We start from the raw sequence: 12,047 nt of genomic DNA, 5'->3' as shown, positions 1-12,047 counted from the left end.
AACATGTACAAAAACTATAACACTCAAAATGTGATACAACAACATGAAACATTTAGTCACTTCTGTCTTTCCTCACAGGCACCAAAAGCTTCTGTCAGAAAGCCCAGGGCGCGATTAAACGAGAAGGACACTGTCCAAGTTGTGTCGGACATTTCACAGGTAAGAATAAGTTGATTTAAAGGAGATCCATGACCATGAGAACATGTACAAAACTATAACATTTAAAATGTGTGTTACAACAACATATAAATGTTGATTGTCTTCTGTTTGTCATCATAGGCTTCTGTCATACAGCCAAAGACTAAAAGACAAGAAAAGGACACAAGTCATGTCTGTAATGAGGACCTTGTACAGGTAATAAATAAAAAATGTGCCTGTTATGTTATGTGTGCATGTGAATGTGCTTCTGGGTTAATTCCAGTAACATGAAAATATAGTTACTTTAAAGTTGGGCTGTGACTTTAACTGTTGTCACTGTGAATGTAAACAATACTAAATCAATAACATTTTGTTTTGGAACCTTTTAGAAAAAAGACTGGTTACAAAGTTTTTATAGAAGTTAAAGTACACTGTTAACGATTTCCCTGTATTTTTACAGTACGGTACTGGCAGCACGGTTGCCAGTAAGTTACTGTATTTTGGTTTTACAGTACTGTATTGTAATGCCATTTTACAGTACACAAACTAGTACTGTATAGTTACAAAGCAGTACTGTACTGTAATTTTACAATATTTTATTACAGTAGTCTATTTTTACAGTAATTTACTGTAATGTCTATTTTGACCCATAAATACTATTTATTACTTATTACAGTTAATACAATAATATTATATATAATAGCTAGATATTTAGGTTTAAATCTATAGTTATTAATATGGTAAAAATGCTACATTAAAACATAATGAATTAAAAGGCAATCCAAGCAATGTATGTATCAAAATTTTATTTAAAAAAAAACATTTAATTGAAACAAAACATATTTAAAACAAGATTTTAAACAATAATAAACATATAAACAAGTTAAATAAAATAAAATCAACAAGTATAAACAAGTTTGGAGACCCCTGCTGTAACATATTTAACTCTGGCAAATAGAACACTGGTCCATAGTTTGAAGTTTTCAGTTTAAAGTCCATCATCGACTAAAAGGTAACATTTCACTGTGGTAAAAAGAACACTGGCCCATAGTTTTAAATATTCTACTTGAATTTCATTGAACACTAAAAATAAATTAAAAATTAAACTGTGGCAGACAGACCACAGTGGCCTTTACTTTGAAGTCGTCCATTCGAACTCAATCAGGGACTGCATGAAGCTGTTCACATGGGGGTTAATGGCCACAGCTTTTCTCTGCACCAAGTTCCTTGTCTTTTTGCTTGCTCCTTGTCTGGATGTGCACTTTTTCCCATCTTTGGAATTAATTCTATCCAGAAACCTGTTAGAAATATCATAAACATTAAGTCAACAAATATAAGATAGAAAAAGATTTTTAAAAAACTAAACTCAGCCTTGAACTTACTCCTATTCTGAAACCTTTTGCTCTTATTCTACTGTTCCACACCTAATTACATTAAAATACAGAAGATTTACTTACCGCTGAACAAACTCTTTCCTCAATGGACAGCATCCACCTGGATCCTGTCATGATTGAATGTCCTGAACAGAAAGTACAATTGTTACTGATTTGGACACAACTTTTTATTCTGAAAACAAAATCTTTTGTCAATAAAGTCCAGGGACACCTCTGCTAAATAAATACAATTATTAAATTAAATTTCTTATAACCAAAGTCTGAATATTTCTGTTTGTATATTTCTACATGGCAAACTAAGACAATTGTGTACATGTTGTGTATGGTCGTGTTACAGTGTTGTGTGTGGGAATTGTGAATGAGTGTATACATGGGTATTTAAAGAAACTGTAGTGGTAAAGTGCAAACTTACCGAACATAATGTGCTTGGTGTGTGTCTGGTATCACCCGTTGTGCCTCCACATCTGCCTTAACTCCTGAAAAGTGCAATGACACTCAGGTAAACTACAAATAAAAAGTCAGCCAAAAAATACATGACTTGTAACTGTACATCATGTACTTGCCTGGTGCCTTTAAAGATGATCCATCTTACCCAATCCGACTTACAAGCAATGGTAAGACTGTAAAAAATACAAATGTTACAAAATCTGTTAGCCATAGAAATAAGTAGACATTGTGAAGGAAATGGTAAAAAAAAATTTAGTAACACTTTACTACAATAGTTTATTCCTTAACATTTGGTAATGCCTTAGCTAATATGAACTTACAATGAACAATATATTTTACAACATTAATAATATTTGATAATGTTCATTGTGCAGAGACAAAGTGATTGATTTAAAAATGTATTAAGTGTTTAAATCTAATATCATGCTATGCTAACAAATAAAACCTTTCTGTAAGTGTTTAGTCAGTTGTAAAACAAATATATATATATATATTAGTTGTTATATTATATATTACATATAAATATCTAAATAAGTCTTTTTTTCTTATTATTCTATAACATCTTGTCTACAGAAAATCTCTGAAAATGTCTCGTTTAGTGCAGAAAATAGCGATTTATAGTGACAAGGTAAAAAGACTGCCCCTAATGTTTAACCCGGACCGGCTGCTGTGTAACACGCTATTTCACGCAAAGTTTTTTAACTAAGTTAGTAGCTAGCTGGCTGCTCACTTTAAAGATTAACATGATCGCCTAAATCTGAGCAATCCTGGTGATGCCAGTTTCCTACACGATGTTATTATGGACTATTTTACATCCAGAGATGAAGGATCAGATGACAGAGACGAGAAGACAAAGGTACGTAAATGCGGAGCCCATTCTCTTTTCGTGCATTGATTTGATGCGTTTTGGAAACTTATATATACTGCATGTAATGCATCTGAAGTGGTGGAAACAATATGCCATAAAAATGTATTGGACAACTTACTGGGCGTGTAAAACGCTTAAGAGAAGATATTCTCTGCTTTTGCTGATATACCGTAATATAATAACAACAACAATAAGCGCGGCAATCCCTTTCGTTCATCTGATATTAAGATGAGCCCAGGTCTGAATGATATTTGGTCGAAGTTAAAGCTGCGATGAGTTCGATGCATGTATCCAGTTAAATATGAGGTTTCTTGTTTTCACTTCTGTGGAGGAGTTCGGTACTACAGTATGCTGTGTACGGTGTGACAAGTCCTGTCTGTTTACAACCACGAGTCAGCCTTGCCAAACAGTCGAACTTAATACTTTTCTCTGACGCTAACTGAACGGATGAAACGCCGAGATAAACGACCATTATGCTGGGACCGCAAGATCACGCTGGCGGGTGGTCTTTGTCCATTTCGTTAAAAATAGTTTCATTGTCACCACACTTTCAACACAATATAAACTCACCAAAACCCTCATAATTTAGTTAAAACAATCCTATATTCATTAATAAAGGTGTAAAGCGAGTAAAAGCAGCGGTAGACATCTGTGTGTAACGTTAGCTTACTTTCTGAGGGAGATTGAAACTTTGTTGGCGACCGTTTTTCTCTCTCATTGCACGTTTAAAACAATATTGTGACAAACTATTGACAAAATTCTTAAACTAAAAATTAAGTTTTCATGAAACAGAAATATTTCAAACTTACCGAACTGCCAGAAATCAATCGTCCTCCTTCAGCTGCAGCCAGGAGTTGTGCTCTCTCTCCCTCTGTGTGATTTGACGTTGGCGCACTTTCTCTGATTATTGCAAGTACACCTGGCACATTACAGCAATGGCTACAGCAAGGTTACATCAAGACCAAAAGATACTGTAAAATTTTCCCGCTCAAACAAATTTACCCAGAATGCATTATGAACTGCAGTACTGTACTGTAATGTACACATACAGTATAGTACTGTGGATTTTTACAGTAATGTACTGCTAAATCTACAGCGACATCTAACAGTGTATGTAAATGAAAATATACAAAAAGTAACCAGCCATTTGACATATATATGTTAAAGCATGGGCGAGGCTAGCCCCTTTTTAGGGGTGCTTCAGCACCCCTAAAAAGAAGCTCAGCACCCCTAAAACTTGGGACAAGAAATTTAATTATTCTAAAATGTTCGTTCGTTTTTGACCAGGTTAAATAATGTCCAAAACATACTCCGTAGTTTGTGGTTTAAAATGAATAATAAGGTAGAAAATGAAAACCTCCCCGCTTAGCAAATGGTGTCATCCTCTTCTTCTACTTCTCTGTACCATCGCTTAGCCCGAGCGCGAAACACACGCAGAGAGAGAATCAGTTAAAAGTGTTGTGATGCAACTTTTTTGTTCAAATCTTACAAAATGTTTACGTTATGTTTATAATGAGCGAGTACATCACGAATCAATCTTTCAAGCCGTGTTTTTGTCTTATAATGAATCACCATGGTACATGTATAATAAGTGTTTATTTTCGGATTATTTTAGTCCGGCGGGTACCCGCGCGCTGCGGAGTAGTACAGTACCTGGGTGACTCGTCCATAGACTTAAACGGAGAGAAGTAGCGCCGGTTACAATGTTCTTCCGCAAGACGCATGCAGTGCGTCATACGTGTGTCTCCGTTGTTAAAGTTTATTATATGATTTATCGTTAATTTGAGACTTATTATAACAATCGGGAGTCATGTAAACATGACATCACGTGCGTCTTTTCTGGTCAGTCGTCATGAAAACATGGCGTTTGGAACAGAGTGAAAACAAACTACATATCACTGTATACCACCAGTAGGCTACCGGTAAGTTATGTGTGAAATCACTAACTGTCTGACTATCAAACTAGACAATAAATATTTTTTTAGATTGTCACATATAGACTAATATGAAGGGGATAACGTTTTTAACCCTTAGTGCAGGAGTCACAAGTGTTTTGTTTTAGACATATAGTAAAGGTAATGTAATGGTTCAATTAAAGGACTGTTAAAAGAAAAGCTGCAAATGAACAAACTATTAATAAACCTACCATATGTTGTAGGCATAAAAGTTATAAATTAGGAGATTTGTCATTTTGACAAAGGCTTAAAACGATACACATAAAACCATACCCACACTGCTGGTGTAGCCCACCTTTTGTCCTGAGACTTTAATATGGCATTAATAGCAAAAATGTGCTAGCTCATCATTAATTAGAAATAAAAAGGTTTGCAAAAAAATGCATCTGAAAACTCATCAGATTGATGCTTTAAAATATGTTATTTAAAAAAAATTCTAAGGGGGAGCATGCTCTCTTCTCATCTTTTTCACCCCTGACCCATTTTCATGCCTGAAAGGTCTCCAAAAAAATCTTTATTTTGGAGTTAGTTGAACCAATGTTAAAATGATAGTTATTTTACAATAGGCATATTATTGGTTTCTGTAGGAAAAAAGAGCGGGTGGTGGTAGCGGAGCTCATTGGGTGCTCAGCACCCCTAAAGCTCTAACCCTAGAATCGCCTCTGTGTTAAAGTATTTTTTTGTTGTGCAGTGAGTGTTGTTTTATTTCTGTTTCCAATCCAAAATTTTAGGCTTTTTGGAATTCAAAGGACTGTGAAGTGGTGGTTGCAGTGATACAATCAGTTAACAAGGACGTCACATATACACTGCGTGTAACAGGGTTCAAAACCCTGAAACCACACAACTGGTTGACTGGGGAGGTAATCATATTTCTACACACAAAAAAATCCTTATTTTAGGGAAAACAGTATGATTTTTTCAGGTTATTTTCTTTTATTTTAAATTGTAGTACAAACTCTGTAGAATTATCTCTAAATTAACAACTTAATTTAAATTATAAAAATAATTTTATGACAATTTTATTGTCATAAAATTATCAATTTATTATGACAATTTTTTTTTCTATTTATTATGACACTAATAACAAATTAAATTATTTGACATTTTTATATGGAAAAAATACTGAATTTTTATACAGTATATTTATCTGTATTTAAAATTACGTACAAAAGAATGTATAATAAAAATAAATGACCTATAATGAATACAATAACCAAAAATTGTAATACTGTTAAATGACCGGCGGCAAATACTACAATCAAATAAGATCAAATTGAAAAAAAAAAACTAAGTATTTAAATAAGTGGAACAATGTTTTATTGAAAATTGCCTGAATTATTATGATCACACACCTTCACTGTAAAAAATGGTAAAATAACTGGCTGCACAGTTATGAATAGTAATAATAATAATAATAATAATAATAATAGTTATAACAGTAAGAGAAAACAATAATTTAAAAAGTAAAGGGTCAAGAGCCTATAAACAAATACTCAATTACAGTGACTTCAAACTTTATTGTTATTTTTGAATAAGACATCAACATCTTAACCTCAGTTAATTCTTAAGAAGTTTTAAATAAAAGTCAGACACTGGTTTGTAAAATGTAAAGTGCTGACATCTAGAGAAATCTGTTAGTTTTTTTTAACATTTAAAAAAATAAGGATATGAATCAGGATATTTTAGCATAATTGTAAAGGTTTGGCTTGCTACTTGCTAGGAAATCAGTTAGCATTTACTTTTTAAGGATGTTTAACATTATTTTAATTCATGGTAAATGTTTGCTATGCTGCCATGTATTTTACTCATAGTTTAAGTGTATTTTTATAGTGTACTTACCAAGCAGTAGTTTATACTCCAGTTAAATGAGTAAGGATTTAAATTAACATCCACTGTAAATGCTATATGGTATTATGAACCTACATTTGAGGATGCATTTTTATATTTGTACTGGTATACTTTTAAGTAAAAATATGTCCAATGCTATTTTTGGACTTGAAAGGACAAGATGAACGTGTATATTGATTTATTATCCTAAAAATGACAAATGTTTTTATGCATAACAATGATTAATACACATTTTAAATAAACATTTAACTAAATGTCACTATTGTGGATTGAGTTTTACTTTCACTACTTGTAGGCTATGAGTAAAGATACATTTGACAAATACTACATCACTACTTTTGTAATATGTTTTCTTAAATGTTTTTAGGTTATTGAAAGCTACATCCAAACCTTGTTGAATTCCAAAGGTTACGGAAAAAACATATTTTTATTAAACCACTTCTCTGCCGGTGTTATTGTGTTTGGGGAGAGATCTGTCATGTCAAGGCAGAGTTTCAGAAAGGTTAGACACATGGTGTGTTGAAGCACACAATACAAAAAGACAGTTGCAGCTGTGGTGCTTATGTCATGCAGGTAATTTTATAATTTTATGCAACCTTAAAACAACACTCATTTTTAGCATAAACTCAACAGTGTAATATTTAAATTACTTACTATTCTATGGCTAATGTATTTTGCAAGTTTATTTAATGATATGTATGTTACCCAACAGATGGCTAAGGAGGTAGTGGAGGCATTTCCAGAGACCCCATCTAATATCAGGATACCTTCTAGCCAGCATATCCTCTCCGAGCTACGGAAGGAGCTGGCAGTAAACATCCTAGAAGCATCAGGTATGTATTGTTAGCACACATTAATAAGAATCATTCACAGATCCTTCAGAATCAGTGCTCTTTCACTACACATATGGACATGAAAAGCCAAGCCTCAAACAAACTGATCAAAAATCTTTTTTGAGTGATTAGTTTGATTTTCGTTATTATTTTGTTTTTACAATGGTACTGAAAACTAAGATAGACTGTTTATATATTTATGTTTTTTATTAAGGGTCCAAGCATCATATGTGCTGAAACCCTGTATTTGCAGAAATTCTTTGTCTAGTCATTAGAAACCTTACCCCAGAGTTGATACATCGTTGTGGCATACAAGCTCATTGTGCTTTCTTTTTTCTTTTCGCTTTTCTTTCTTTTTGAACTTATTATATGGTAAAATGTAATATGTAAAAAATTATACAGTAATACAGCCCAAACAAATCATTTGCAAAATAAAGTTAATTCATAGTTTATATATTTCATTATGTACATTTTAATATATTAAGATAAGGTTATATATATATACAATTACTAATTTTATTCCTTGTCACTGTAATTGACAAGATTATTTTAATTATCTAATGTAAAAAATGTAAAAAATTGATTTATACCTTTAAAATGAATGAAGAACTCACTATTTGTATATAGCAATATATTAGTACATTAACAGTTAAGAGACCACAATATACAAACTATGAATTAACTATTTAATTTGCAATTGTTTTTAAGCACTTGATTAGTATATATACTTAGTTAAATCTGTAAGAATTTCTTTTCACAAGGCATGAGTACAAAACAAAGTTGCTTATTACATATTATCACAGTTTTCTTAAATATAGGTACACCTTTATTGGACTAGTCTTTGTAATTATTATAGTCTTGTAATTAGAGGCCATTTCAGTTTTAGGTTCATACCGGCTGAAAATACATTTTTTTTGTGTAATTTTTTTGTTAATTAATTTATATTAAATATCTATTAAAAATGAAATTTAAAATATAACACTGATATGTGATAATATATTTACAGTGTTCAACCCCAAGGATCATTGCTCCTTTTGTGGACAAGAGTCCCCTGCTGGACATGTGGGTCTAAACACATGGGTTTGTGTCCTTTTTTTTAAACTATTACATATAGATCACATACATTAAACTATTACATATACTTATATAATTAGTATGCATGTAATTAGACAATTAGTAAGGAATAAACGTTGACATAACATTATAGCAAACACACACATATATAATATGTTTTCAATTTCAGAATAATATTACTTGTTATTCATGTAGTTTGAAAGGTACGTAGTACAGTTTTTTATGTAATTGTCACAATTTTCCTCCACCAGATTCAGTGCAGCAGCTGTGCAAGATGGTACCACTCAGTCTGTGTCAACATTACCAAAAAAAGTCTAAGAAAATTAAAAAGAGCACGGTGGTTGTGTGCTTTCTGTAAATAAACAATACAAAATCCTTTGAGGTAAAAGATGTAAAAAGATAATGTTTAATTTTGTATGGTTTTTATTTTATGTTTGCATAAACACAAGTTGAGTCAAAATGGCTGTTGTCATCAATTTTTTGGGTGAGGTCTGGGAACCAATTGACAGCATTCTGTATATTTTAATGTGCTGCTCCGTATCCAATCAGTAAGCATCCAAGCTGTTAGTACAGATTGTTTAAAACCAGCTAATTTTGAACATGCAGTTCCTCTTTTCACCAGTAGGGGTAAAAAGAGATATTGTGAAAATTGTCCCCTGTCCCCCTCTACAGAAAGACACTGGTTTGATGTGTCTGTCTCGCTGATGGACAACGCTATTACAAAAAGAGTGTTAATGTTAGACATGCAGTTCCATTTTTCACCAGTAGGGGTTAAAATAGAAGTTGTGAAAAATGTCCCCTGTCCCTCTGTACTGAACGACATTTGTTTGATGTGTCTGTCGCCCCGATGGACAAAGTTATTACAAAAAGAGTGTTAATGTTACACATGCAATTCCAGTTTTCACCAGTAGGGGTTAAAAAGAGATATTGTGAAAGCTGTCCCTTGTCCCTCTGTCCTGAACGATACTTGTTTGATGTCTCTGTCTCGCCAATGGACAACGCTATTACAAAAAGAGTGTTAATGTTAGACATGCAGTTCCTCTTTTCACCAGTAAGGGTTAAAATAGAAGTTGTGAAAGATGTCCCCTGTCCCTCTGTACTGAATGACACTTGTTTGATGTCTCTGTCTCGGCGATGGACAACGCTATTACAAAAAGAGTGTTAATGTTAGACATGCAATTCCATTTTTCACCAGTAGGGGTTAAAAAGAGATATTGTGAAAGATGTCCCCTGTCCCTCTGTACTGAACGACATTTGTTTGATGTCTCTGTCTCGCCGATGGACAACGCTATTACAAAAAGAGTGTTAATGTTAGACACGCAGTTCCATTTTTCACCAGTAGGGGCAAAAATAGAAGTTGTGAAAGATGTCCCCTGTCCCTCTGTACTGAATGACACTTGTTTGATTTGTCTGTCTCCCCGATGGACAACGCTATTACAAAAAGAGTGTTAATGTTAGACATGCAGTTCCATTTTTCACCAGTAGGGGTTAAAATAGAAGTTGTGAAAGATGTCCACTGTCCCTCTGTACTTAACGACACTTGTTTGATGTGTCTCACTCCCCGATGGACAAAGTTATTACAAAAAGAGTGTTAATGTTAGACATGCAATTTCATTTTTCACCAGTAGGGGTTAAAACAGAAGTTGTGAAAGCTGTCCCCTGTCCTCCAGTACTGAATGACACTGGTTTGTTGTTCATAGGACATTTTACAAAAAAGCTATTACAAAAACACAGCTCATCAAGTTATATGAAAAAACAAGAAAACCTGCACTTTCCCCACGGTCCCTTACTTGCTGCTCCGCCAAGAGAGCGCTTTCCAGCACAATTGAGATTGCGACGGCTTCTGCGACGGCTTCTGCGGGTCAGTGGTTATTATATCGACAGAAACCATTGTTAATGAAGGTTGTGAAACATTATCAGCTTTGCTCTTTTTTATAAATATGTTTAATTTTGGGCTCATTGCCGTTCAGTACCGAATGTGTCACGAATATCCAAAACAAAACTAACTTTACCCCGCTATGTGGTGTCATTACTACAGTTTATAGTCAGGAGTATTACTCCAGTCTATTTAGGGGGGCAGACTCTGTGTCGTGTATATCCCTTACGAAAATTAACCATGGTTTTACTACAGTTAAAACCAAAAAACCATGGTTACTGTAGTAAAACCATGGTAACCACAAAATAACCATGGTTTTGACAACCATGGTTTTAAAAAACCATAGTTAAACTATGGTAAGTGTAGTAAAACCATGGTTTTGCTGATAGTAATCAATACACCAAAAAACCATGGTTACTACACTTTTACCACAATAAAACCATGGTTAATTTTCGTAAGGGATTGGCTGTATGATTTACTGTTGTTGGAATAAAATTTACACTTACAGTTTTTTACAATCACTTTGCTACTATTTTCAGAACCTTGATGTCATTTTTCACAACTCTAGACACAAAACTCACAACCAAAGATCAAAATGCACATTTTTCAAAACTCTTAACTCTTTTCTCAATTGCTTGGATACAATACACATAAAACTTGGATCATTTGTTCATTCAACCAAAATCACATGTTCAATATGACACAACTTAACATCAAAGTACTACTGTTTCAAAAGGCTATTCACACATCACATTTCAAATAAGTGTCTATTCATTTTCTTACAATGATCTAACTATCAATCAATACAACTGCCCAAAATGATAAGTAACTGTTGCATTATTCGTAATAGTTGTATGGAAACAGACAAAGAATCTTCCATGTTTACTGAAAATCATGAAAGTTTCAAGATATTGAGGTTCATTGTAACCAATAAGCATGGAGCATGAACCAATTATCACTGTACTGTATAGATGCAGGCCCTTGTAATTGCTTGTCCAATTCTGCCAACTTGTTACTGATGATTGAGTGCAGATTGTGAAATGATGTGACCTATGTTGTGATTGTACTGTAGTGTTTTCATCAATACATTACAAACTTTGTTCAATGATTCCAATGTGTCTGTCGTATTCTCTCTACTACTGCAGAACTTTTACAGATATGTATTTGCTCTACATGTACCATAATGAAATCTGTAGCACCAATTTTGTTCTACAATACTTAATGATTGTACAAACAATGACTTAGTGAAACTATCAGTTGCTTGTGTGTGGGTGATCTATAGTTATGTTTCCATGGTATTTCACAGTAAATTTGTGTTTTGAAACAATGATTGTGCAAGTGCAAGATGTCTTTAAAGATGTGAATGCACAATGCAATGTTTTGAACACTAGACAGCCTGTGTTACAAGTGATTACCGTTTTGAGTTTTGTATCTAGAGTTGTGAAAAATGACATCAAGGTTCTGAAAATAGTAGCAAAGTGATTGTAAAAAACTGTAAATGACAACACATGAAATTTGGATTGCGTCATGTTGTTTGATGGCCATTTTCTCATTAAATAATCTCTCAAACGAGTTCTTTAGTAAAATCAAATCACTACCTGTTGAATCCGTCGT

The 12,047-nt window shown here is 33.4% G+C and overlaps 1 long non-coding RNA gene across 1 annotated transcript; it reads right to left on the bottom strand.

Annotated features, from left to right (window-relative positions):
* Window positions 1-831: 831 nt before the first annotated feature.
* Window positions 832-3,942, bottom strand: LOC135765234 (uncharacterized). The gene is made up of 5 exons (XR_010540573.2): window positions 3,657-3,942; window positions 2,096-2,152; window positions 1,945-2,008; window positions 1,596-1,657; window positions 832-1,436 (listed from the first exon to the last, which is right to left on the bottom strand). It is a non-coding gene; the product is annotated as an uncharacterized lncRNA (long non-coding RNA).
* Between the last annotated feature and the right edge of the window lie 8,105 nt (window positions 3,943-12,047).

This window comes from Paramisgurnus dabryanus, chromosome 6, assembly GCF_030506205.2.
Source record: "Paramisgurnus dabryanus chromosome 6, PD_genome_1.1, whole genome shotgun sequence".
Classification (NCBI taxonomy): Eukaryota; Metazoa; Chordata; class Actinopteri; order Cypriniformes; family Cobitidae; genus Paramisgurnus; species Paramisgurnus dabryanus.
The sequence above is the reverse complement of the archived record's forward strand: the minus strand, read 5'-3'. Positions and strand labels throughout refer to the sequence as shown.